The 27,518-nt window shown below is 33.3% G+C and overlaps 1 protein-coding gene across 1 annotated transcript in view; it reads left to right on the forward strand.

Moving 5' to 3' along the window:
* The window catches only part of Hcn1 (hyperpolarization activated cyclic nucleotide gated potassium channel 1), a 359,023-nt gene that overhangs the window by 218,111 nt on the left and 113,394 nt on the right, over positions 1–27,518 (forward strand). The gene's annotated exons all lie outside the window — the stretch shown is intronic.

Raw genomic sequence — 27,518 nt, forward strand, 5'->3', positions numbered from 1 at the left:
AACTTATATGCTACTTGCCATAGTATATATTTCAATGAAATGGAATGCAATGAGGTGATTTTCCTTTGGATCTCTTGTTAATTTATAACCACTTATTTTTACTAACTCCTGAATGTATTATCACTATTTCATTATTATTATATAATAATTGGTGGCCTCTGTATGAAGACCTGTATCAAAATTCAGTGGGTTTAACCAACCTCCTATAGGAAATAAGTAAATGTAGCAAGTAACACAGGTAAGGAAAAATGCAGAATCTCTTCTTTGCCTTAACTAATTGAGATTTGAGCTAAAAGGACCATTTTATGTAGTCAGTTGAGTTTAGATAAGGAATTTATTATTGGTTATATTTGCTGGTTTTAGGGAGAGCTTATTGGACAAACCTGAAAACTCTGAATAATCTACTGCCAGTATAAATAAAAACTGGGAATAAGAAGATCTGTACCATAAGGAATCTTTCCCACTAATGTTCACAGAAGCCACACAGCAGATTGCACACAAGCACTATCTGTACATCCTGAGAGTCAGACATTTATATGCATGTCTGTTAAATATTTGTAAACATAGAGAAAATGGAAGATTCAAGTATTCTTTTGCAGCAAATGTGGAACAACTCAAGCAGTACAGATAAAATGTGAAAATGGTGGAGTTCTCAGTATAATTGAATTTCCTAGATAGCCAGAAACTCCACTTTGTTTCTTGAGGATTATTATGAAGAAGACCCCAGTTTGAAATGCAGGCTCTTGAACACATATCAATATTTCATTCATTTTAGGTTCCCTCCCCCAGAAATGTGTCTTAGAATAACTCTGTCATAGTAACTAATTTTGTGGTGTTTGGATGAATTTATTCCCTATATAATTTTTTTTGTAAAATTTATGTGAATCCACTCTTCTTTAAAGATTGTAAGAAAAAAAAAGTCATTGTGAATTTTAATTAGTAGACTACAGGTTATAAAAACCTTATGCAATACTATTTCTTCTCTTATTGCATTTTAAAAATACACCCCATCCTGGAAAATGTTATGAAGAAGTAACTTATTGTTCTAAGTCTAACAGGGTTTGTGAATTTTTTCGTTAAATTTAGTTATAGTCATTAACAAAGCATAGTACTCTGAGCCTTTTCTAGACTATGTAATATGATGTTGCCTTGTTGATAGATGTTGTTAGATTTCCTGGAACCTATTTACCAAAATAAAAAATCCAACTCATCATTATTTTTCATATGCCAGTTGTCTCAAAAATCAATTATATCTTGGGATGAATAATTTTCAGAGGAGTTAGAAAAATAATTAACTATAAGCTTGTGAAAAAAACAAATATATATTTTATTTAATAATTATTTTCTGTAAGAGATTTATTTGAAGAGTAAAATATTTTGATAATATATATTGTATATATTGTACTGTGTGTGTGTATATACATATGTATATACACACATACATTATATTGTGTGTGTGTATACACACACACAATACATACATACTGGGGATTGAACCCCGGGATACTTGGCCACTGAGCCACATCCTACCTTTATTTTGTATTTTATTTAGAGACAGGTCTCACTAAGTTTCTTAGTGCCTCACTTTTTGCTGAGGATTGTTTTGAACTCACACTGCTGGGATTACAGGTGTGTGCCACCCCACCTGGCTTATTTTGGTAATATTTAACCTTCCATCATCAGCTTTGTATCAATAACTTAGGAAGCTGTTTGATTTTTCTTCACTAATATATCTTTTAAATATGTAAGTTACTTAATTGATTCTATATTTTCTCAAATTATGATATGAATTATAGCTGAGTATAGCTAGATACTTTACTAGTTCTCATCAAAATTTAATTAGTGATATTTTTATACTAATATATCTGATCTTTTTAATTAGTCTTGAATCTCAGCTCTCTTGAATTATTTGTGAAAAGCCAAATATATATTTGAATTAGTATTAACATAAAGACAATGTTGCATGTGCTATCTTAAAGGAAATAAGAATGATCTATTGATTGTATTTTTTAATGATCTGTTGTATCTTTTTGATGGTATGCAGTGTAATTCTTTTAGAACACGTGGAGTAGTAGGTTTCTAAATTATTTACCAGTGATGTTTGTGTTTGTAGCAGGGACTTTGAATTTATTATCCCATTTTGTCCTTATAATGGTTTCACAAGTTTTGTCCACAGATAAAAGAAAGGATAATATAGGCTAAGAGAGATTAAGTGGCCAATTCCATGTAAAACAATCAGCAAGAACCCCAGCAAGAATTTTACTTAAGACCCATTGCACCCCAAGTGTGCCTTCTTTTCACCATACTGCAGATTTTACTAGCCAAAGACGCAATGTTCTCATTCAGATAATGCTCTGTGATTTTGAAAATGGAGAGTAATCAAGGAACTCTCTCCATACAATCACAGCAGAGTAAATGCTATTCCCAGAGCCAAGGACCAGAAATACTCCTTTGTACTTGACTGACATAGAAACAATGTCATCACATATTGTATCATAATTTCAATCATGTAGTTTTAACAAATGTTTTCTAATCAAAGTTTTTATGGGTTAAAACTTAAATTTAAAGAAGTGTTTTCCTAACATATATTAAACTTCATAATGGCTTATATTCTTTACAAACATTTTACACTTGTAATAATTTTCTCAGTAACTGTTGTGAATATGTACATGTACAAATTGTAGCAACCTAGAAGAATCATTACACACACACACACACACACACATACACACAGTTCTCCCCCTACCAACACTAATAACGTAATCAAGATTAACTTTTCATCACAAATAATGCCATCAAAATCTATACCCTGATCAAATCTAATGAAGTACCTCATTGCTTTGCAACCTAATGTTTAAGAAAATCTAGGAATATTGTAGAAGGAAATGTCCAAGAGATTTTCTTAAAATATTCTGATATTTTAGAAAGAGAGAAAAGAATTTCCTTAAACATAGAATTGTGAATTTTTTTTTGTTTTTTAACAGACTAAAACCTGAAGTTTGAGAGCACTCATCATAAAAATAAATAAATGAATAAATAGACAAATAGATAAAATGAAAAGATATGACAATAAACTACATTCTGGGAACAGCCAGTACTATTTTATGTTGTGTTTTTGACATTTAAGGTAGAAAAAAATCGTGACACATTCTGTCTTTGTTATCTTGGTAGCTGGGAAATAAACAGCTGCAAAAATCACCTTAGGAAAAAACATTTTGAGAAAAAAAAAAAAATGACCAGTGTCAGCATGCTACACTGAGTAGTCAACTCATAGAAAATGTGTTTATGTGAAAGGAATTTAACCCTATTTCATTTGAAACATAAAAGACTGCTGAATATTCCTTTCACATAATTCATAACCTAATATAATCATATTATGTATATTATTACAACCATTACTACAGCCAAATAATATTAAGCAGAGCAAGACTATTGAATATGTAATAATATTATGTTTGTATAGTCTGCTAAATTTATTTTTTACATTATGTATTCAGATTATGCTTTCATTCTATCTGTACTTACAATTTAAAATTTTCTTTTTCCTGTAGATTAGTAGGCAACTAAAGAGTAAATATAAGGACTTTTATCTTCTTTTACTATAGTTAAATACATAAGCACATAAAATATTTTTTTTTAATTTCTTATGATAAGAAATATGAATGTTACTCTAAGGAATACCAAGGAAGGGTTTTACGATTGACCATGCACAGTAGCTCGTTAATCCATTGATTTTTAGTGTTCCCCATAAACAATCCTGAAGGGAGAAAGAGCAGAAAACCACTAAGAATATGTATGAGTATTGCAATGTAAGAGTCCCATCCACCATGCTTTAACAAGTTTTGCCTATTCGGACAGTTAGATTGAAATAACAGCAAGGAGATGCAAAGCCCTACTTTAGAGGAGGAAAAGGCATAGAAGACTCTTGCTCATCCATGTTGGGGAGTGTAAACACCTACTATCTATTTTCTCATTTCTACAAAATTACATCAATACTACTCCTTACTCATTTTCTCTTCCACATCAAATTCTAATTTGGCACAAGTTTAGTATATGTTCTTTTGTCATTCCCAAGCATCTGTTTCAAGTCATCTTTATTTCATATTTAAATTCTAGATAATCTCCTTGTTCATCTGCCAACCTTTCCTTTTACTTAGTTTGATTCCATATTGCACCTGTTGGTAGAATCTCTTAATCAATTAATAAAATTCAATCACAATACATTTATAGCCCAGAATCCCAGTGAGCTCTTTCTGATCTCTATTTCATTTCAAATTCAGAGACAGGAAACCTCATCAGAGTTCTCGCTGAAGCATGCCATCTAGCCCTGCTGCATTCCTTGGTCCTTCACATGGTAGTTGTTTCCTCATCTCACATACCGGGAATTAGATTATTCTCAACTAGAAGCCTTCATTCTCCCCACCGTCTTTCCATCATTATTATCCTCATATATGAAAAATCCACTGTCATTTTCTTAGCTAAACTTATGAAGTCCCTTTAGGTTCTTGACACTGCTGTCTGACCCTTTGATAAGCTTATTTATGTATTGCAAGAATTGTTCTATAGTTACTTAATGTATTTGTGTCATTTATGTCTAAGGAGTTAATAATTTTTGAGTTTTTTCATGATTCATTAAATAGATATCTTAGTATTAAATGAAAAGTCACACAGATGTATTTAAATAAAATGAGGCATATAAATTGTGAGAATACTTTATTGTGTGAGAAACATAAGAAGAAAAAAAATATATTAAATGCATATAGCAGTATTTTTTATTTGGAACCTTAATCAGAAGACAAATGTTATTTCTCTAATTTGTGCAGAAGTTATTAGTACTTGCTTTCTTGGTATACTTCCAGGACTGAGGTAATTAATTTTACTCCTTGGTATTTTCCAAAAGAACTAAAACCATGATGATGCAATGATAACATGCATATCAATGTTTATAGAAGCCCAATTCACAACAGCCAAGTGTCCATCAACAGAGGAATGAATAAAAATATGATATATACATTTATATACATATATAAATGTATATATCATATATAAATATCATATATATTATATAAATATTATCTAATACCAAAGAGGTATTAGCCATAAAGAATAAAATTATGATACTTGATGGTAAATAGATGTAACTAGAGAACATCACACTAAGTAAAATAAGTCAAGCTCATAAAGTCAAGGGTCAAATGTTTTCTTCCACATGTTGAAGCTGGAGAAATAGACAGGAAATAAAAGAATATAAAAGGGGTCTTGGAAAACATAGAAGGGAGTCCAATGAGAAGGAAGGGGATCAAGAGGGAGGCAGGAGGGAAGGGCATGTAGAAGAACTGGAGAATATATTGATCAGGTTATGTTATGTGCAGTATGAAATGGCATAATGAATACCGCTATTATGTATAATTATAATGCTCCAATAAAAAGTGAGGCAGTTCATATACTGAAACAATTCTTTGTCATGTCTTTACTGTTTTTATTCCTTTAAAGTAAAACACTGAAGTTTACGGAACACTCTTTATAAGCAATTCTGAACTTGGCAGGATCAGGCAAAGTAAGTATAACTTACTACACACAGTTCTTTCTCCCACAGAAGATTACCTGGGAAGGCAAAAGAAATATCATAATATTCAATTTAAAAAAATCTCAAGTGAGTGGTTGAAGATACTGTGAACTGAAGCATTCTGAAGCTCTTTCCTGAACTTGTATCATGTGCTGGGCACGATGGTAACTCCTGGCAGAATGGGAGTCAAGAAGTGAGAGGGAACCGGAATACATCACACAGACATGCTAGAGAATTTTTCACAGATGCAATTTTTATGGAAATCCTAAGGAAATATTTTCAAGGAAAGAGTAAAAACTGAGTTGCATTTGCAAGTATCAATGGGATTAAAACCTGTCAAAAGAGAATATGAGAGTATTCCAGACATGTGGATATGTAATAAACAGAAATATCCCACAGGAGGACTCCACTGCTGCAAACTCCAAGAGTTTCCTGGGAACAAGGAGGAGTTTAACTCCAGTAGAGGCTTTATGGAAGGGACTGAAATAGAAAAACTTAGAAAGGGAAGCTGGGGCCTGACCGTGTGAGAACTTGCATGCTGGTGGGAAGAAGGTGGATTTTAGGAGATGGAAAAACCACTGCAGGGCTTTTGTGTCTCTTACATTTAAACTACATGTGGAATGCTGTTCTGTTCCTTGAGTTCAGTGTTTTTTTTTTGTTTTTTCCCATCAACATCCTAGTATTGCAGAGGAGGATGGCCTGGTAACAGAATGACTTTGAGTAGCAGAGGTGAAAAAGGGATGGGATAAGTGATTGACACATTTTTTTTTTTTTCTAAACTGATTCATGATGGTAAATTAAAAAAAAAAAATTGCTGATGCTGGAAGGTTTTTTGAAAAATTTGATTCATTTGAAAACTGATCCTACAAAATATGCATCTTAGCATATTTAACTCATGTGCATAGGTGTATCCAACTGATAATGCAAAACATCTATGTACAAATGTACATATGTGATTATAATTATTTAAATATTATAAATTAGAAAAAATTGACATTTGCTATGCTGGGTACTGTGGTGCATGCCTTTATTCCCAGCAATTTGAGAGGCTGAGACAGGAGGATCAAAAGTTAAAGTCCAGCCTCGGAACCTTCAAAACAAAAAATAAAAAAGGGTTGAGGATGTGGCTCAGTCGCAAAGCACCCCTAGGTTAAATCCCCAGTACCAGATAAATTTACATTTGCTACAGACTGAATATTTGTGTCCCCCAAAATTCATGTAGTCCTCAATGTGAGGTTTTGGATTTTTGACCTTCAGGCAGTAATTACAATGAGATGGATCATAAGTGTGGAGCCCCATGATGATATAGAGGAAGAAAAGTAATATCTTTTACTCACCCACCATATGGTTCATGGGTGACACATCTTTAAAAAAGAGACAGACTAATAAGAGAAAAATATAACAAATATATTTAGCTAAAGTTAAAAAAATGAAACCCCTCCAGAACACAGAACACTGTGTATATTTTTATGCTTACATTTGATAAGTGAGAACTGTCATTTGAAAGTATAATTGAACTAAAGGGAATATGATCTAGTGGTAATAAACTGGATTGCTTATACAGATTTTCTTGACATCTCTGCAGTATTATTCATTTCTCAGGATAAAAGGCAAGACACTTGACATAAAAGGGTCTTGTGACCTACTTTCATGAGAGGTAGATAGAGACTCTGTTATGGCCAGCTCTCTCACAGAAAGTGGGAGCAGATCAGAGTGAATTTCCTGCATCTACTATTTTCTTAATTTCCAAGTTGCCATATTTTGGGGTAGCATGTCCTGTACCCATTAATGGGATTGATGCCTTTATTAAAAGAAGAAGATATGGAATCTCTGTCTCTGCATGCAGGCACCAAAGAAAGGCCGTAGGTGTACATAACCATGAAGAAGGGCCTGACCAAGAATCCAACTATGCTGGCATGCTGATCTTGGACATTCTAGTTTCCAAAACCATGAGAAATACATGTTTATTATTTATGTTATCTAGACAATTGCATTTTACTATAGGTAGGCCAAACTAATTAAGACAGATTTCAACATTCATTTCTGGTTTTTTTTTCCTTAAGAAAAATAGTTTTTTAAAAAATATATACACATGAAAATAGTATATTTTTCATATTACACTGTTTTACTTTCAAAAAACATACATAAAAGTTAATAAACCATAATTTTATCTTGGGGAATTCATTTCTTTCACTAATTATTTCATGATATCTTCATCCATGCTATTGCCTATTGTTATGGTTTTTTCATTTTCAGTGCAGTGTAATATTCTATTACATATATATGTATTTTCTAGTTTTTTTTTTGTTTGTTGTTGTTGTTGTTGTTGTTAACCATGCTACTGTGAACATTTTCCTTCATACATGCAACTGGGCAGGAGTTTCTCTTGACTATCTAATTATAAATGAAACTGTCATGTTTTAGGATAAGTAAGACACATGGAATAAGCAAGTTTGTTGTCATTTTCGGAATTGGAGTTGTTTGTGGTTTTAGCATAGACCTGGTACATTTTAAGGGACTCTGTTGATTATAAGATAGAAAAATGGGAAGCAGGTCATGGGGCATTTGAGTATGGAGTTCTGATCTGAGTGACAAGGAACATGTAGTATGTGTTTGTGTGTGTGTGTGTGTGTGTGTGTGTGTGTGTGAGAGAGAGAGAGAGAGAGATTTAGTGATTATGTTCTGCATTAAATGAGCTCTCATATAGGTAGTTTGAGTATAGGCCCTCCAAGCTGGTATGTCACCTCCACAGTGTCATCAGCATCCAGACTGTGTGCCATGGCCACTCAGGAAGACCACGTCCCCACCAGAGCCATCATGCTCACATCTCAGAAAGAAGAGAGCAGAAAATTGGTTTCTAGAAGCCCTGCTTAGTAGCTGGACTTTCACTTTCTCAGCCAGTACTAAATAATACAGATGCCATTATTCCAAAGAGTATAAATAATGCATTTTTTAAGCTGGGCATATTGCAACTCCAAAGCCTTTGAGGATACACAGGAGAAAGAAGTTGGGTATTGATAAAAGAGTCAGCAGAGTGGGAGAGGATGCAAGGGGAATGTAAAGAGAAGACACTAGCTCTCCTATAATCCAATTGCTTCTTCCTTTAAAATCGCAGAAATATAGTATTTTACAAACAAAATAAACTTTAGATTCTGATTGTCTAAATTTGCTTTTTAAAAAAAGGGTAGACACCTAGAGAAGGCAAATTCTTTCATAGCTTCATATAATTCTTAGTGATTTAACTACTGAATTACCATTCTGTGACTCTTAGATGAGGTTTATTTCTGTTTCTGTCTGGATTTTCCTTTTCTATGGACCACACAGGCTGGGGCCTAACAGAGAACAGAGGGAACTCTCAAGTCACACTGTTGAGGAAAGGTTCAAAAAGGAGACTATTTACTGAGTTGTAAAAAAAAGGGGATTTAAGAACCATGAAGATACCCAGGGAGAATAACAGAACTGTCTCCATCAGTCAGACCCAGAAATTGCCAGGCACAGTGGTGAACGTCTGTAATCCCAGCAACTTGTGAGGCTGAGGCAGGAGAATCTCAAGTCTGAGACTAGCCTCAGCAATTTAGTGCAGCCCTAAGCCATTTAGTGAGATCTGTCTCAAAATTTAAACTAATAAAAAGACTAGTGATGTTAACTTGAGGGTAAAGTGCCCCTTGGTCCAATCCCCAGTACCAAGAAAGGAAGGAAGGAAGAAAAAAGAAACAGAAAAGAAGTCCAGAAAGTGAGTAATGGTGACAGGGCTGCAATGATCTTCTACAGAAAACACCAGCAGTTCCATCTCTTCAAAGTGTGAACCTCCAATACTGACCAGAGAGAGTCTCCTTACCTCTGGACTTCTGTCAGAGTTCCCCAGTGCCTGAATCCAAGCGGGGCTTGGAAAACAAGGGAGTATGGTCCTGGAATCCATATAGTTCACTTTCCTGAATGAAGAACCGGTGCAGGGCAGATCTTGTTAAAAGACAAAATTACAACAAATCTAGTTTGCAGATCTCAGTTGGCTTTATTTGCAATTCTAGCATTTGGCAGCAGCACAAACCAAAAAAAAAAAAAAAAAAAAAAAAAAAAGTTCAGAATGCTTGGCCAAAACACATGGTCAGGTTACATTTATAGCTAGAGAAAAGGAAGTGATGTACAGAAAAGAAAGTACAGTAAAGAAAGTCCAATTGTTAACAGCTCAAATATGTCTTATTTGGTTTGAACAGGGCTACTTGTGATTGAGAGTTGGCTGCTTCCTAGAACAGGTTATGGCTTGTTACACATCAAGTTAGGTTGCAATTCACTACCTATGGAGAAATCCTTTAAGCTAAACTTAAAATATATACAGAGACATCTTTTGGCCCAAAATTCTGAGATGAAAATATGAAGTGGCACCCAGAAGATTTCCAGCACCATGCCTCATCCCAGTCTCCTCACAGAAACACTCACCTACTTAGTCCAATCTCTTAGAGTTCTTCTGAGTCTGGATTGCCCTGGCATCCTGAATAGTGCTCCTCTGGGTTTCTGATTCACATGTTTGTTGTTTTTCTCTCCCATTCACCAGGCTTTGAGGATTTGAGTATCTGTTCTGAAGCACTGTTTCCCTGCATCTGAAGTACCTCCCATCAGCTGCCTGCAAGAAATACGTAGAAGGCTACTTTGCAAACTGTTCCTCTGTTCCCATGATACTGTCCCATCTTAGTAGTTGTGCCATAGATCTTTCAGGATGTGAAACACCTGTTCAAAATTCTTTAGGTTTGTTTAACAAAATAGATGAGTACTTTGTCATAGGGGATTTCAGTCTGAGTTTCCTCAGAGTTCATCCCAGGTTCCTGAAAATGTCCTAGAAGATGCCTGGTCAAAGCACCAAATTCTTTGTCCTTGGTGCTTTTCAGTACAGAGTGATACATATGCAAAAGGACTCCATGGAAATCACTATAAATTTCCTAGTATTCTGTGAAGATAAGTCACTCCAATGCAATTGTGAAAACTGTGTAATTGTGCTTGGGTAATTCCTCTGGATTGGGTAATGTTAATGGCACACAGAATTATATACAAATCTCCAAATTAAAATAAAATATTCTTACAGGAAGTATTAGAAATTTCCACAGGCAAACTGGCTTGCAGATTTATATCTTATGCTCAAAGAAGCAATTCCCAGATGGCGGATATCCTTAAGCATAGTGTTGCTTCCATTTCCACAGTTGTGTTTGCTTTCCTTTCCCACATCTGTGTTAATATTAGGACCCAGCTGTTGACAGTTATGTTGATTTATCAGCATTAGATTCTAAAGGAAAATGTGCTATTATTTTCCTCATGGGTTTGCCAGCCTAAGCATATGGCCTTTTTCCTACCAAAATGTCATTTAGAAAAGATCAGATTACTTGGTATTAAAAGCTGCATGTAAAACAATATTAAATAGATTAGAAGTCCATTAATGCTATCAACATTATTTTGTAGCTCAGATGAGCTCTGTGATAGGTGATTATTTTTTCTCAAGACAGGGCAATAGAAACTGACAGAAGCACATATAACTGGAGGCATCCATATGTTTAATCCTTATGTTTGTATATGATATTCAATAAATACAGTTTTATGAATATATTTTCTTACCTCTGCATTTTGACAGAGTTTATTCTAATCATTTTTTCTTTTACTCTGAATATGGCAAGCCAAGATTAAAAGATAAATAAAAACTGCATATGTATCCATTCATAATATCAATTCATATTTTTTGTTGATTTTTTTTCCTAAGATATAACTCACATAAAACTTCTAATTGAGAATTTCAAGGTGCCACTTTTCCTGGTTCAAACGTGTGCAGTGATAATTCTCTATGCTATCCTATTAAGACACATTCCATGCCCCCTCCAACCTTGTCAACTTACTTTGTAAAATATATATACCTCAATATATTTAGAATTTAAACTTTTTTCTCTCTTAATATTTATCCACTGGTCCAAATGAGATTTTGAAATCTGCCTGATGGTGTTGCTCCTCTAGCTTTTAGTTTCTTTTCTGGGAAGTGTTTGGAGGATTGAAATTTTCCACCATGAAGTCATATACCTTGAGCATGACCTTGCTATTATTTTTTTCCCGTACACTAATGAGACCCTAGGTGGCTATTATTTAAGGAAGCTGTTTTTTTTCTGCTTGACCAAATTAAATTGATCATAACCAACTATATATAACCTGTTATTTTATTTATTTTTGTTTGAGTATTTTCTAAAGGCTTGAACAATTCGGTTTTGTGCTGAGTGCCACAATTAAAAATATTATACTATATCCTTTCCAGACACCTGCTGAAGGCAATGACCTTGCATTTATTTTAGAAATGAAACTGGATATAACATGATCACTTTTTCTGTAATAGCTATGGCATGACAAAATAGCAGTTTAAGGTCAAATTCTATAGGACTGTGTAAAAACAAATATAGATTTGAACACTAACACTGACCTTGACCTAATTTAGTATCAAATACTAATAAAAATAGCTTCTCAGGGAACTTTTTTAAAATTTTTTAGACTTTAAATATTATAGGAATGTTAACATAGTGAACAAATGAAAATTAGTAGTGACCATTTGTTTATGTGCTTGAATACCTAGAGATGTACAACTAAATGATAGTCAATTTACTAATATTTAATGCCTGAACATTACATGCTTGACACTGAAGTATGAAAAATATATGTTATTGTTCTCATTAATACTGAGTTTTGTGCCTTATACCATAGTTCAGGCTTGTTGCAAAGCACAATGAAACTTTATTGATTGATTGCAGTGCTGCCACTGAGCTACAAACCCAGCCCACAGTGAAACATTAGTGTATTTAAATATGTCCTTTGGGGGCTGGGGATATAGCTCAGTTGGTAGAGTCCCTGCCTTGCATACACAAGGCCCTGGGTTCAACCCCCAGCACCACGAATAAACCCATCCTATTATCTTGTCTGTACCTGAGTAATGATTTTGGGAAGCCCAGAAAATTCTAAGACTGGTCAATGAGCTATTTTGAAATATAAGAATGGAAAAGTTTTGAAATGCTCTCATTGCCTTTGGTCTTTCTTAATTTGTTGGAGGTACAGTAAGGGAAAGGGTATGCTTTGATGACACACACCAAAATTTTGTGAGTTATTCTTAAATGGGAAAACTTCTGCCACTTTTATTCTCTAGTCTAAAAGAGAAAATTGGAGCATATTGAGTGCAATCCATCTAATTAATGTATTTTGGAAAGTAAAAAGTAGTTCTGTCTTGCTATTTGTAATATGTACAAAAGTCAGTTGAAGCTGAATAACCATATCATATAAATAAAAATGCATGTTTATATACAGACCATGCATCCATTTCTTATCATATTTATGAGCACATTTTCATTAGTCTAGTTACATCTTTATATTTGAGTAATAGTCCAAACTTTTTGCTTCTGATGTGAATGCTAGATTTTTTTACCCTTTTCTCAGAGAACCACAAGGAACTGCTGTTAGGCAACTTATCAGTTTATGTATATTGGATATGCATTTTGTCTTTGTTGCCTGAGAAAATATGTAATGAATAATATTTGTATTATTACAATGGTGTTTCCAAATTTAACTCTTTGAACTCTTTGAGTGCAAAAAAAATGAATCATTGATTATTATTCTGAAAAGGCATTTGCCTTCCTTCTAGAAGCAAATCAAGTAAGGAAATAAATACACAAAATTATATTTCAAAAAATTAGCCAGTGATACAGATTTCTTGATAAAGTATTCTTGAGGAAAAAGAATAAATAGAATAATAAACTTGAACTATTTTGTATTATTTCAATTTTATACAGCATTTAAATATATGCTTAGTTGTTTATAATTGTACTATGCACAAAAATGCAAAAGCATACACAAGGTTCTGGGTTCAATACTGAGGTATTTTTACACAGTGAAAATACCGTGAATCTTAATAAGCGATCTTGGTTTCTTTTGTGGTTCAGTTGAAGGTATCTGACTTTCTGACCTCAAACATAATTCAAGGTAACTTTGGTAACATTATAGAAGAGCATAATACTGTTATTAAGATAGTTAAATGTGTTTTATAGTTTTCACTATCAACCACTCTCTTGGATGTATGTGATACAAAAATGGTTAGTTTTGGCCCCTGCTCTTAGGTACCTTTTGTTTTGCAAGTGAAGATAAATGGGTGGTATGATGCACTCAAGTGATAAATGGGAATACAAGGGCTGGGCCCATGCAGATGAGAAGCTGCATCAAGTTGAGAAGGCCGAAGTGGAGGAATGAAGTCAGATCTCTGAGAAAGTCCCCAAATGGGCTGCATTTTGAAAGAGTAATATTAGTGGCTGGGCAAAGAGCAAGGGAACCAGAAAGCATATTAAGAGAAACCTACCTATATGAAAGCATGGAGCACAGCGAATTGACTTGTTTGGGGAATTGGTAGTAGGTCGGGATGGTAAGAGAACAATCTTGGGTTTTAGTACAAAGACTGTGAAGTTAAAGAGTATTTCTGAAGAGAGAGGCCAGGGCATCACTATAGCCAGATTCTCATGGCTATAGTGAGAATATTCTCCGTATTAGAACTGACTTACTCTTAAGGCTATGAGAAAACTTTAAGTATGGGATTGTATGATTGGATCTGTTGTCAATTGCTCTAAAATCTGGACTGGAAGAGAGTTAAACTGGAGGCCATAAATTACTGTGATTTGTGATAAAAATATTGTAGGAATCTAGACAAGGAAATTTAATAAAATAAACCATTTGTTTCTTGGATGAAGAATTATATTTTTTTTTTTTTTTTTTTTATTGTTGGCTGTTCAAAACATTACATAGTTCTTGATATATCATATTTCACAATTTGATTCAAGTGGGTTATGAGCTCCCATTTTTACCCCATATACAGATTGCAGAATCACATCAGTTACACATCCATTGATTTACATATTGCCATACTAGTGTCTGTTGTATTCTGCTGTCTTTCCTATCCTCTACTATCCCCCCTCCCCTCCCCTCCAAGAGAACAAACAACCCAATCAACAAATGGGCCAAGGACCTGAACAGACACTTCTCAGAGGAGGACATACAGTCAATCAACAAGTACATGAAAAAATGCTCACCATCTCTAGCAGTCAGAGAAATGCAAATCAAAACCACCCTAAGATACCATCTCACTCCAGTTAGATTGGCAGCCATTATGAAGTCAAACAACAACAAGTGCTGGCGAGGATGTGGGGAAAAGGGTACACTTGTACATTGCTGGTGGGACTGCAAATTGGTGCAGCCAATTTGGAAAGCAGTATGGAGATTTCTTGGAAAGCTGGGAATGGAGCCACCATTTGACCCAGCTATTCCCCTTCTCGGTCTATTCCCTAAAGAATTATATTTTTTTTCTATTCAAGTACAAAGTAAAATAAACAGTTAAAGAGGCCTTGAATGATTCTAGAAATGAAAAAGCAGAACCAAAGTCCAAGGTACAAGAACAGATGGCTCAGGTTAGTGTCAACCACTGCTTACAAGACATGACAGGATGATAATATCTAGCCATGCTGCAGTGTTGACCACAGAAGCATAATTTCATTTGAGCAAAAGTGAAGAAGGACAAGGGCTGGCCTTGGAGTTATTAGGGGTGATGATCTGGGAAGAAATACACCAAAAGCAAGCACTGCTATTAAAGATGCCAAGTCATTTTTCCTAATGTAAACACCTGATAATACAAGTAACTGAAAGTAGGGCCTAATATGGCCTAAAATCAAGTATACTATAAAACTGCCTAGAGCTACAGACCAGGCAGGGAATGGAAACTTGGATGATAAAGAGAGTGGACAAAAAAAGGTTCTTTGCTGTTGTTGTTGTCTGTGCGTGTTTGACTGGTTGTTTTGTGGTAATTACGTACTTTCAAGTCTGCTACTCTGATGACTGTATGGTATTTGGGTGATAAAACGGAAGCACACGCTGTTTAGTTGTTCAATACTGTAATTTGCTCTCTTGCGAATTTGACATTTTCTGTTTTGTTTCTGCCAATGCCTTTATTCCTAGGATGGAACTGTATCTATCTATCTGATATTTCATCCTTTGGCAATGTTCAAGTGTGACTCCTCATTAATCTAGCATATTATTTCATCATAATAAAGAAAGGATAAAAAAAAACCTCTTTGAACCAGTTCCCATTTTAATCACATATTTTATTTCTAATGGTACACAAAGGCAAGCCAAAGGCATCCTGAAACCACAACCCTCTGTCTGCACACCCTGTTATGTACTCTGATCCTATATCCTTTCAATTGATAGGTCCTACCTCTGTCATTTGCTTTCAATTTAATGTCATTCAATCCTGCTTTATTCTCCCTCTAAAATGTTTATCTTGGGGTGTTCCTCATTCCGTCTTCATTCTGGGTTACCATGTGTTTACCCAGTTCCAACTTCCAGAGTGTCAGCCCTGGACCCTGAAGGGGTCATTCATGGAAACTTGGCTCTATTGCAGGAAGATATTTGGGTACTGACTTAATGTTAATATGTAGATACTTAAATAGTGGCCTTCCATAGACGTTGTCATTGACATTTTTAAAAGAGAGATTCAATAAAGGTAAGTTCAAGCCTCTTTAAAGAATATTTGGGAGAGGTTTCTAAGTAGTGATTTTTGTCATAATTTTCTCTGGTTGGAGAACTGGGTATTCCTCTCTGAACCCTCTTCTTCAGTATGAGAGGATATGTCTCCCTGAGGTTTATTTCTGCTTCTTCCTCTGCTATTGACAGAACTGGCATCAGAATGTTGGTTGGTTGCATGCAAAGGATATCACTATCCCATTCCTCTTCTAGGCCATTCTGAGGTGGACCTGCATACACCGTCACACTCCAACACACACAAATAAATTTATTAACCTGTGTCAATAATACCTAAAGAAACATGGAAATGGAAGATTACTGAATCACTGGAGCAGATATATCATTTTAGAACAAGCTTGGGAAAAATCTAACATGAGTCATAGAAATGATGCACAGGAGAAATCATTAAGTTTTGAATGTTTACTTCTTTTCCTGAGCAGTCCCTGCTGACTGAGAAATACATGCTGTTAATTATTAAGACACTCACTAGCTTTGCCAGTGAGCCATACTGCCGCTTCCTTCCACATAGGAGGAAGTCAAAACAAGACACATTTATGACCTGTACGGATGCATTCCAAAGGTTAATCTTTGGCACTTGTGGCAGACTTGGCATTCTGTCTGATTAAGATGTTACTGTTCATTCTTCTATGGGAATTAACATTAAGTAGTGTGTTCCCTTCATCAAACACTGATTTTTATTCCTCTTAGCCAAAGTGGTAAAAATGTGGGAGATGTTGGCATCAGGTAACATCAGAACTGGAAGCAACTAAGATTTTGTGGAAGGATTTAGGGATACTCCACTTTTGTGTCCATTTGATAATCTTTTCCATTTCTTCTCCATCCCTGAAAATAGATGCCTCATAAGTGGAGTATAATATTAGTTGGCTTCCTTTCATTTATTTTAACCATCAGAAGTGCAGTGAAAGGTTTCTTTTTTAAAAAATAAAATTACCATAATTTTCTTCTCTGTGCCATAAGAAAATAGTTAAAATATCCTCATTAGCATGATTTCAAATGAAATGCTCTAACATTCAGTGGGTACCTGCTCTCATTAGTTTTTCTGGTTAGTAATACCATGGAACTGTATCTATCAAACTAACATTTGTCCATGTATTTTTGTTGTGATTTAAGAGAATCAAAAGGAACTCATCAGAAATAGGAATTATATATTATATATCTGCTGGTAGAACAAAAGGCAGAAGTTTTTTTTTTTTTTTTTTTTTTTTTTAAAGGAGAAAGATAATGAAACATATTTTGTTTCAATAATCTTCTTTCTGTGCTTCTGTTTGCTACAAATTTCCAAATCAGATTCCATATAGATTCAAGGATATTGCTGAGAGAAGATCATCTGAGCCTTTAAAAGAAATCTGTCTCTGCCTTTTTCTCATGTATGCATTCACACATGCTGCACACACACAGACTCAAATGTACACGGAGGATTGATTTATCAGAGACAACTGAGATTCTAGAGACTTAACCTTTCTAAGTATTAGTAAAAGAGTATTTGGATTGATTCTGTTGATCTAAGAAGTTGTGTTTTGCCTCTTTTAAGTACTACTTTAAGTATTTGAATTTTCTGTGAAGTTGTACAAGAGATCAAGGAGTCAATACATTATACAACTTACATTTGTATAAGGCTTATGAGGATTTAGAAATCAAAACAGAATATTCTATCAGAGGAATAATTTTGACATAGAAGCCTTACCTACTAGGAATACACTGACTACGCATGACAGGATAAGAGGTTTAGGTTTGGAGTTAGGTTTCTAAAAATAGCTGTAAGTGCTCAATACTTTCTGTCTTTTTACAGAGCCTTACACAGCAGAAGATTTCCTAGGCTTATCTTGTTAGATTGCATGATCAATACACCAAGTTCTAGCATTACTTGTAATTCAAGGTTTTGTTTGTATGCCAATTTACAGTCATGTCTTTAGAATTAAGTAAATTGCATTGTTGCTGATATGTATAATTAGTACTTACCTATAAATAGATGACTTTTAATATATTTTTCTAAAGTAATGCAATAATTTTAACTGATCATTTTTCAACCCGTGATTGTAATAAATTTTTCATAGGGGAATGGTTTTATATATAATTTAACTAACTAGAGATCTCAGGAGTATATGTGCTAGAAAATGGATGACTAGACAACAATGTAGGACAGGACAGATCACAGTGAGCATTTTATTTTACTCTGACATATTATAATAATAGTTTGACTTTCACTGTCACTTTCAGGATGGAGACCATGATTGACCTTTCTTCTTAAATATCCATATATGAGCAATGAACAAGATAGCAATTATTAAGATGTAGCTTAAAAGGCCACATGTCACCAGGCACCATGGCATGCATGCCTGTATTCCCAGTGGTTTGGGATACTGAGGCAGGAGGATTGAGTGTTCAAAGCAGCCTCAGCAACTTAGCAAGACCATAAGGAACTTAGTGAGTCTGCCTCTAAGTAAAAATACAAAAAAGACTTGGGGATGTGACTCAGTGACTATGTGCCCCTGAGTTCAATCCCCAGTATAAATAGTAAATAGCCATATTTCTGCAATCATCAGGCCAGAAATCCAGTGAAGACATATTGCTAACTACTATGAGGCCATAGACAAGTTACTGAAACTGAACTTCATCACCATCTGCAATACAAAGATAATGAAGGCCATTTTAGCAACCACAGGTTACTGTGAAAAATCACCAAATCTAAAAAGATTCTCATGCAAGAGATCTGTATAAAGCATATTCAATGTTATTGTCATTGATGGTGTTATGACCATTATTATGATTATGCAAATATAATGGAAATAATACCTGCAAGCATGTAGTTTGTTTTTCAATTCATAGACAAGCCAGGTAAGATCTTGGAAAAATGACTTGTTATTTTCCATGACTTTAAGATGCAACATTTCATACATATTAAATAAAATAAAATTGGGCATGTTTATATATGTAAGTGTATGTAGTTTTATTTATTTGCATAAATTTTTATATTTTGTATATTTTTATCTTTTAATCAGGAAATTCTGAAATTCGGTTTGCTCATGAAAAGGGTAGAATAATAATTTTCCCAGATCCTTTATAATTCCAACTTTCTCTGAATCCATTAGCAGTCTACCCTATAAAAATGATTATTGGGTCAATATTTTGAAAGTGATGCACTGCTGTTTCTCATCTCTGCTGGTGAGAGCCCCAGACAAGTAGCAAATTCAGGAAAACAATGAAAGGTCACAGAACTTGGAACTAAACCATCAAAATGACATGAATAGATTAAAAGTTAAGGGAAAATTATGACATGACAAAGGTAAAATTTCAGAATCTGAAATAGGTCAGAGAGTGCTATTTGTGATAACAGAGAAGCTCTTTATAACTCAGCAAAAAAGTTAAATAAGCTTCTTATAATCATATACATTCATTTTTACTTGTGGCTTAAATTTTCTGTATTTTAGTTATGCCTATTTCAGAACATCAGAAGTTAATAGCATTTTCTTGATTTGTACATTTATAAAAAGGTCAAAATTTTACCTGGTAGCAGAAAGCACTATAAATATATTTGCTAAATTCAAACACACACATGCACATGCACCATTAATAAATTTAGTGCTTAATATACAGAACTATTTTTGGTAGAAAACAGAAAGCTTATTATTTATGAGTCCTGTTACTTACAGAGTTTTAGATTATCTCTAATTTAAGCCTCATAAAAAGCTAAAATTTTTTCAACATTTTACCATCTTTCATATAAATTGACTTACCCATTAAATTATTTAGACAGAAAATCTAATGACTTATTAATAACATGTTACCATGTAAAAGACAAAAGTGCATATTTAACAATTTTGATCTAATAACAAATAATGAACATCAAAGGATTACACTTAGATGGAAAAAAACTTTCTTAACTTTTCTGTTTCTTTTATGAATCAGGGGCTTCTGCTTATTAAGAACAGAAATTTGAACCTAGAAAAAGAATTATGGTTCTTTGTGTTCACTGTAATTTCACTTTGGTTTCCATAGATTTTTTTTGAATGATGTTATTATTATTTTTTAATTTGTTCTCTTTAGTTATACATGACAGTAGATTATATTTTGACATTTATACAAACATGGTGACACAACCAGTATATGCAAACCTCAAATCAGCAGAGTAAAACAATGAAAAAGGTAGAGTAAAAATTTTCCCAGATACTTTACAATTCAAACTTTCTCAGAATCCATTATAAGTCTACCCTACAAAAATGATTATTGGATCAATTTTTTAAAAGTGATGCACTGCTGTTTCTCATCTCTGCTGGTGAGAGCCCCAGACAAGTAGCAAATTCAGGAAAACAATGAAAGGTCATTGTTTTAGAATACCATTGAAAGAGATGATCCACTAATTTGAGGATCATCAGTATAAACCTTCTTGGCTCTACCCCATAAAATTAATGAAAGGTGCATATTAAATAACAACACACAGGAAATATGACATCCTTGCTCATTTTCCTTGATCCAGATGTTGAATGAAAGCACACAGAATCAATTAATGTTTCATATTGAACCTGCCTTCTTTTTCTACGGGTACTTTCCATATTTAGGAGTATAGATCCTCAGCAAGGATCCTTCCAGAGAAACTTTTGCATTAGGTAACCGGTAGTATGCTCCATTCCAGGCTTTGGGGCAGGTGGAGAGGAAGAAAACCCAGTGAGGATTCTTGACCAACATTGAAATGTAAGAATGAAGGACAAGTGTATGGCCAAACTGTCTCGATTGGATTCAAACTTATGCTGGGATTTTCTCTAAGAGTACTATGATGAAAACCTTGGATAACTTTTCTCTAAATTTTCTTAAGAAATAGCAGTAGTTTGCTTTAACTTGTTAACATAAAACATAATTTGAGGAATTTCTGTGATATGGTCATATTATGAAAAGGCTTCAAAATTCTGCATTACAGTTATCTTGACTTTTATTCATATAAATGGTTATGAAATAAATGGCTATGATGATTGGAACAGAGAAAGTTTATTATGTGGATAAGATGAACTTGTGAATGAATTCCAGCTTTGGTACCTACAAATGTATGACCTTAAGGAAATGTCTTAATTTTTCTAAACTTTGCATTACCAACATGTAATAACAATACTGGGTTAGGTTTCCAGACTGTTTGGAATAGCAAGGACATGATATAATAATGCCTGTGTAGGAATATGCTTATTTCTTCTGCTGTATCTTTTTGTATACATATATTATGTGTATGTATGTATGTGTGTGTATATGATATTAGTAATATTTATATGTATAAATACATTTAAATATAATTGCTTATATTTGCATATATTTGTTATACAAAGAGAGGCCCCATGAAAATATTTTTATTTTCTTGGAAAGCTCTTTTTTTTTTTTTTTTTTTTTTAAATTTTTTATTGTTGGCTGTTCAAAACATTACATAATTCTTGATATATCATATTTCACAATTTTATTCAAGTGGGTTATGAGCTCCCATTTTTACCCCATATACAGATTGCAGAATCACATCAGTTACACATCCATTGATTTACATATTGCCATACTAGTGTCTGTTGTATTCTGCTGCCTTTCCTATCCTCTACTATCCCCCCTCCCCTCCCCTCCCCTCCCCTCTTCTCTCTCTGCCCCCTCTACTGACATTCGTTTGTCCCCCTTGTATTATTTTTCCCCTTCCCCTCACTTCCTCTTGTATGTACTTTTGTATAACTCTGAGGGTCTCCTTCCATTTCCATGCATTTTCCCTTCTCTCTCCCTTTCCCTCCCACCTCTCATCCCTGAATGGATAAAAAAAATGTGGCATTTATACACAATGGAGTATTACTCTGCATTAAAAAATGACAAAATCATAGAATTTACAGGGAAATGGATGGCATTAGAGCAGATTATGCTAAGTGAAGCTAGCCAATCCCTAAAAAACAAATGCCAAATGTCTTCTTTGATATAAGGAGTGTAACTAAGAACAGAGTAGGGTTGAAGAGCATGAGAAGAAGATTAACATCTTGGAAAGCTCTTTATAAATGAAAAATCACACTTAAAATGCTGAAATAATGCCTGATTCGAAGACCATTTTATAAGTAGTACTAATGGTCTTAATATAAAAAGTTTGGGTTAATGGACAAGACAAGTTTAAAAATGATGGCTCAGAACAGTGGTACATACTTATAATCCCAGAGGCTCAGGAAGCTGAGGCAGGAGAATCGCAAGTTCAAAGTCACCCTCAGCAGCTTAAGTTCTGAGCAACTTAGTGAGATCCTGTCTCAAAATAAAAAGAAAAAAGAAATGAGCTGCAGATGTGGCTTACTGGATAAGTACCTCCCCCCACCCTCCACTTCAATCGCTAGTACCAAAAAAAAAAAAAAAAAAAAAATATATATATATATATATATATATATGAGAGTGTGTGTGTGTGTGTATGTGTGTGTTATATATGTGTGTGTTTGTTTAGTTTTTATTTTAAGATAATGTACAACATTAAAGTAAGTATGAGAAAAAATATGCATGACATTATGCATCATTAAATTTTAATTTATAATTCTAGTTTTTGTGAATGTTGCATTTTATCATAATTATTGAAGCCAGAAAAAGTACACTTAGATCTTGAGGGTTAATTGACCCAGGAAAAGAGAAGAACAAACTCTTAAAATAATTAGAAATCAATCTTTATGGAAATAATAATCTAGTAGTGCAATAACTACATATTACTGTTTAAAGTCATTTCGATGTTCCTATAATACCAAGGGTGGATGGCAAATGCTTGTATGCATATCATAGCACTAAATATGAGAAACATAAGTAAATTTCTCCAACCAAAAGTATATATGAGTATATAACTGAGTTTTGAAAGAGGTACTATTGCTAAGAATCATGGCATTTCAGTAATTTGAGATATTTTTCTCAAAAAATCAAATATGAATTGAAGAACTAAGAAACTTCTATCATGTGAATTGAAGAGAAATAACTCACTACCTCCTAATATACTTAAAAATACAGTGCTAATGTTTTATATTAAGTAAAACAGGTCATGAAATCCAACAAAACATATTATTTGATAGGCTGCTTTACAATCTTCTACTGGGGTTGTAGCTCAGTAGTAGAGCATTTGCCTAGCACATGTGAGGCACTGCGTTCCATCCTCACCATCACATAAATATAAATAAATAAATAATAAATAAAGGTATTGTGTGCATTTGCAACTAAATTTTTTTTAAAATATAAGGTGTGTGTGTATATATACATGTGATATAAATGATACAGTTTTACTCACTAATGTGTGTGCATGTATATGTGTGAATGTATATTTATACATATATATAACACATTAAATTATTGCATATTTTTCTTTTCATTAGTTTTAAGACACTGGAAGTTGAACCATATCCAGCAGATTGTATTTGACTTTTACCTGCTTTACTATAGGGTCTTGTTGAAGTTTCATTGCACTATGTGAAGAATTGGAGGGGGTTAGAATTGAAAAGGGCTCCTTGTTTTATATTATTTTAAAATAAATGATAATGTCACTAATTAAAAGCAAATGTTATTAGCACAGACATGGTCAAATAGATCAATGAAGCATACATATTTAATTCAGAAATAAGTACCAATGTATACAGAGACACTAGAGAATAAAGGATTTTTAAATTTACTTTTTAACTGTTACATAAAATCATAATAATTATATATATAAAGGCTGGCACCATTTCATGTTTTGACACATGTATATTTTGTGCAAGGTTTAAATTGGGTTAAAATATTTATTCCTCAATACTTTATCATTTGTGGTGAAAGATTTCAAAATCTTCTCTTTGAATTATAGAGTACATTATTATTATCTACGGTCACCCTACTGTGCCATGGATCACCAGGACCTCTTACTCCCATCTAACTCTAACTTAGTACTCTGCCACCTCCCCAATCTCCCCAGTCTCACATTCAACTTCTATGAGATCAACGTTTTTCAGGTTCCACATAGGAGTGAGATCATGCTGCACTTGACTTTCTGTGTCTGGCTTATTTCACTTAACATACTAATCTCCAGTTCCAACAATTGTCACAAACGAGAGGACTCAGACTTTTTTTATGGATGAATAGTATCCAGTTATATATAGGTTCAACATTTTCTTTATCCATTCATTAGTTAAGGACACTTGGGTTCTTTTCATTTCTTGGCTACTGTGAATAATGAACACAGGAATACAGATGACTCTCAGACATACTTATTTCATTTCCTTTAGATACACAGTCAGTAGTGAGATTGATAGATCATATGTCAGTTCTATTTTAATATTTCGAGGAAACTTGCTATTTCTCATAATGAATTTACTAATTTACATTCCCATTCATAGTGTGCAAGTGTTTTCTTCTGTTCACATTTTTTCCAGAATTACAGATTACAATCTTTCAGTCTTTTTGATAATAGCCATTCTTAATGAAGAAAAGTGATATCTTATTGTGATTTTTATTTACATTTCCCTGATGGTAAATTACATTGAGCATTTATTCAGGCTCCTGCCAACCACTTTTATGTCTTTTTTTTGAGAAATGTGTATTTAATTTTTTTGCCCAGTTTTTAACATGGATATTTATTTATTTATGCTATCAAGTATGTAGTCTTCCTTATATGTTTTGGATATCAACCATTTGTTAGATACATATTTTGCAAATATTTCTCTTTTTCTCCCTTTCTCTATTTTTTTCTTTTGCTGTGCAGATGATTTTCAGTTTGATGTAATCTCATTTAAAAATTTTTGTTTTTGTTTGTATATACTCTTGAGGTCTTATCCAAAAAATCCTTGCCCATATCTGTGTGTTGAAATATTTTGCCTATATTGTCTTCTATAAGGAGATACTTTTTATGTCTATGATAATGAGAAGTTCATTAAAGGTTGTGCATCAGCACAAGGTATAATCCTTTTATAATGAAAGAAAATATGTTATTTTTCCATATATAAGAAAAAATAAATGTAAAAATAAACAATCTCAAAAATTAAGGCACATGAATGATCTAAGATTAGGGAGATCATTTTAACCAGTATAGAAACCCAGCAGTGCTTGAGGAAATTACAGACTTACTTTTCCAACATTAAGTAATCAAAATGTCTGCTTTGTAAATGATAGCAAAAGATTTAGCAGGCAAATGATAAATTAAGAATAAGCATTTATGTCACTTGTGATCTAAAGGGTTGATATTAGATCTTCAAAGAGCTATAATTCAATGAAGAAAAATAAGAATTTCATTATAGATGAGAAAATCTAGCTAGAAATTATATGAATAACTTTTCAGATTATCTAGTCAGGGAACTGAAAATAAACTAACAAAGAATGACTAGTTTTCACTGTAGGAGGGTTTACAGTTTATTTTCACAAACTGATTTTAGAAAAGTTTTAGCCTTTCGAATCAGTTTGGCAAATATATTATAAAATTAAATGGAAAACTTTTCTCTTTAAACCAACAAACACATTTCTCAAAAATCTGATTTTTAAAATAAAACTGAATATATGGATACTTTTCACTATAGTTTAACATAGCAAAACTGGACATCATTGGAAAGTTAGTTATGGTATGATCAGAAGCAAACTATTCACACTTGTATGAATAGCAGATTAATTTGAAGGAATTTTTGTAATAAAAGCAATATGCAAATATTATTTCCCCCAATTTCTAATATATAGTTATGATCATATTATATATTATATTATAAGATTTTGTAGAATATATTCCTTTCTTCATTGAATACTCCATTTCTTGTTCATGGAGCATTTCAAATTTTGGGACGCTTGCTTATTTTCTTGAGAACACTTGTATATTTTCACATATTTAGGATTCATTCAAAAAATACTATCCATTTTTGTAGAATAAACCAGTATGTGTTTAAATGTGTCTACGTATGTGCATGTATATGTGTGTGTGTGACTGTGTGTGTTTGATTAAATGAGCATTGTGAATGTTACAGATAAATCCATGTCTTATTTTTGGGCAATTGTAGGTGGAATGAAAGCAGAAGATAAGGTTAAAACATAATGAAAAAATTGCCCATGTACTATACTAGACCCACTTGAGTTATGCACTTGTATATGCATATTCACACCTAAGGAGAAAAGTTTAAAAAAATTGTAATTGCTTATGTGAAAGTTTCTAGCTACTATATACCATTATTACTTTGGGAAATTTACTTAAATTTTTCTGACATCCCTCCGCACCCTTCCTCTTCTGAAAATCAAGGAATAAATAATAAAAATACAATTAAAGCTCCATTTCCACTGGACCCCCATTAGGCTTTTAAACTATGTCGATTTTATCTGTGTATCATATCTAAGATGTCAAGATGCCCTAGCAATATGGCTCCTTTATCCCCTTGTGTGAAATAAGTCACCTTACATTAGATTTAACATCATTGTAAAAATCTATTTATTCTCCCTTTCACTCAGCAACAATAAAAGTGTTGAATGCTTCCACCGGATTATGTAATGTGATCAGTGAGATGTGGTCCTTGCCCTGATCTATGAGTAGGTGCAGGCACAGAAGGTCATCATGTAGAGGATGGCAGTTGCTGTTTACAGGTGAAGGCTTGAGCTCTGTGGGAGCACAAAAGAGTTTTTAGTCACTAAGAAGTGAATCAAGTTTCATTTATATTTTGTTATAGGGTGTAATTCCTTTGTTCATTTAGTAATATGGTTTGTAATGAATTCAATTTTAGAATATTGGTCTGAGTTGAATTTCATGAATTTAAATCTGTCATTTAAAATAACAGGAACACTCAAGATTTTTGTAGAATACATTTCTTTGTTGAATACTCCATTTCTTCTTCATGGAGCATTTCAAATTTTGGGAACCTTGTGTATTTTCTTGAGAATACTTGTGTATTTTCATGTATGAAAAAGTTTTAGGATTCATTCTCCCAAATAAAAATCTCTGCATGGGTTCATTATTCTATCTATATAGTATCTTATAACAGATATATTTCTAGCCTTAAAAATATTTTTGTATACTTTTATGTGTATGTTTTTTTTTGTATGTATGTGGGGTTAATTTAATATAACAGCTTGACTTTATTTTGTAAGAAAGTCACCATGAATGTCACTTTAAGAACCTTAACTCTTTCAACTAATGGGGCAATTTATTTGCTGCTAGTCTCACGTGTTCCACAGTTTATGAGTTTGGACTTTTACACCTTATTATATTTAATTTTTTTAAAATCCATAATTTTGATTTAAAAAAAAAAAACTCATTCAAAACAATGAGGCAAAATATTCTTTTTTTAAAAAAATATTTTTTTGGTTGTCAATGGACCTTTATTTTATTTATTTATATGCAGTGCTGAGAATTGAAACCAGTGCTTCATACATGCTAGGCAAGTGCTCTGCCACTGGGCCACAACAC

The sequence above is a fragment of the Marmota flaviventris genome, chromosome 5 (assembly GCF_047511675.1).
Source record: "Marmota flaviventris isolate mMarFla1 chromosome 5, mMarFla1.hap1, whole genome shotgun sequence".
NCBI lineage: Eukaryota > Metazoa > Chordata > Mammalia > Rodentia > Sciuridae > Marmota > Marmota flaviventris.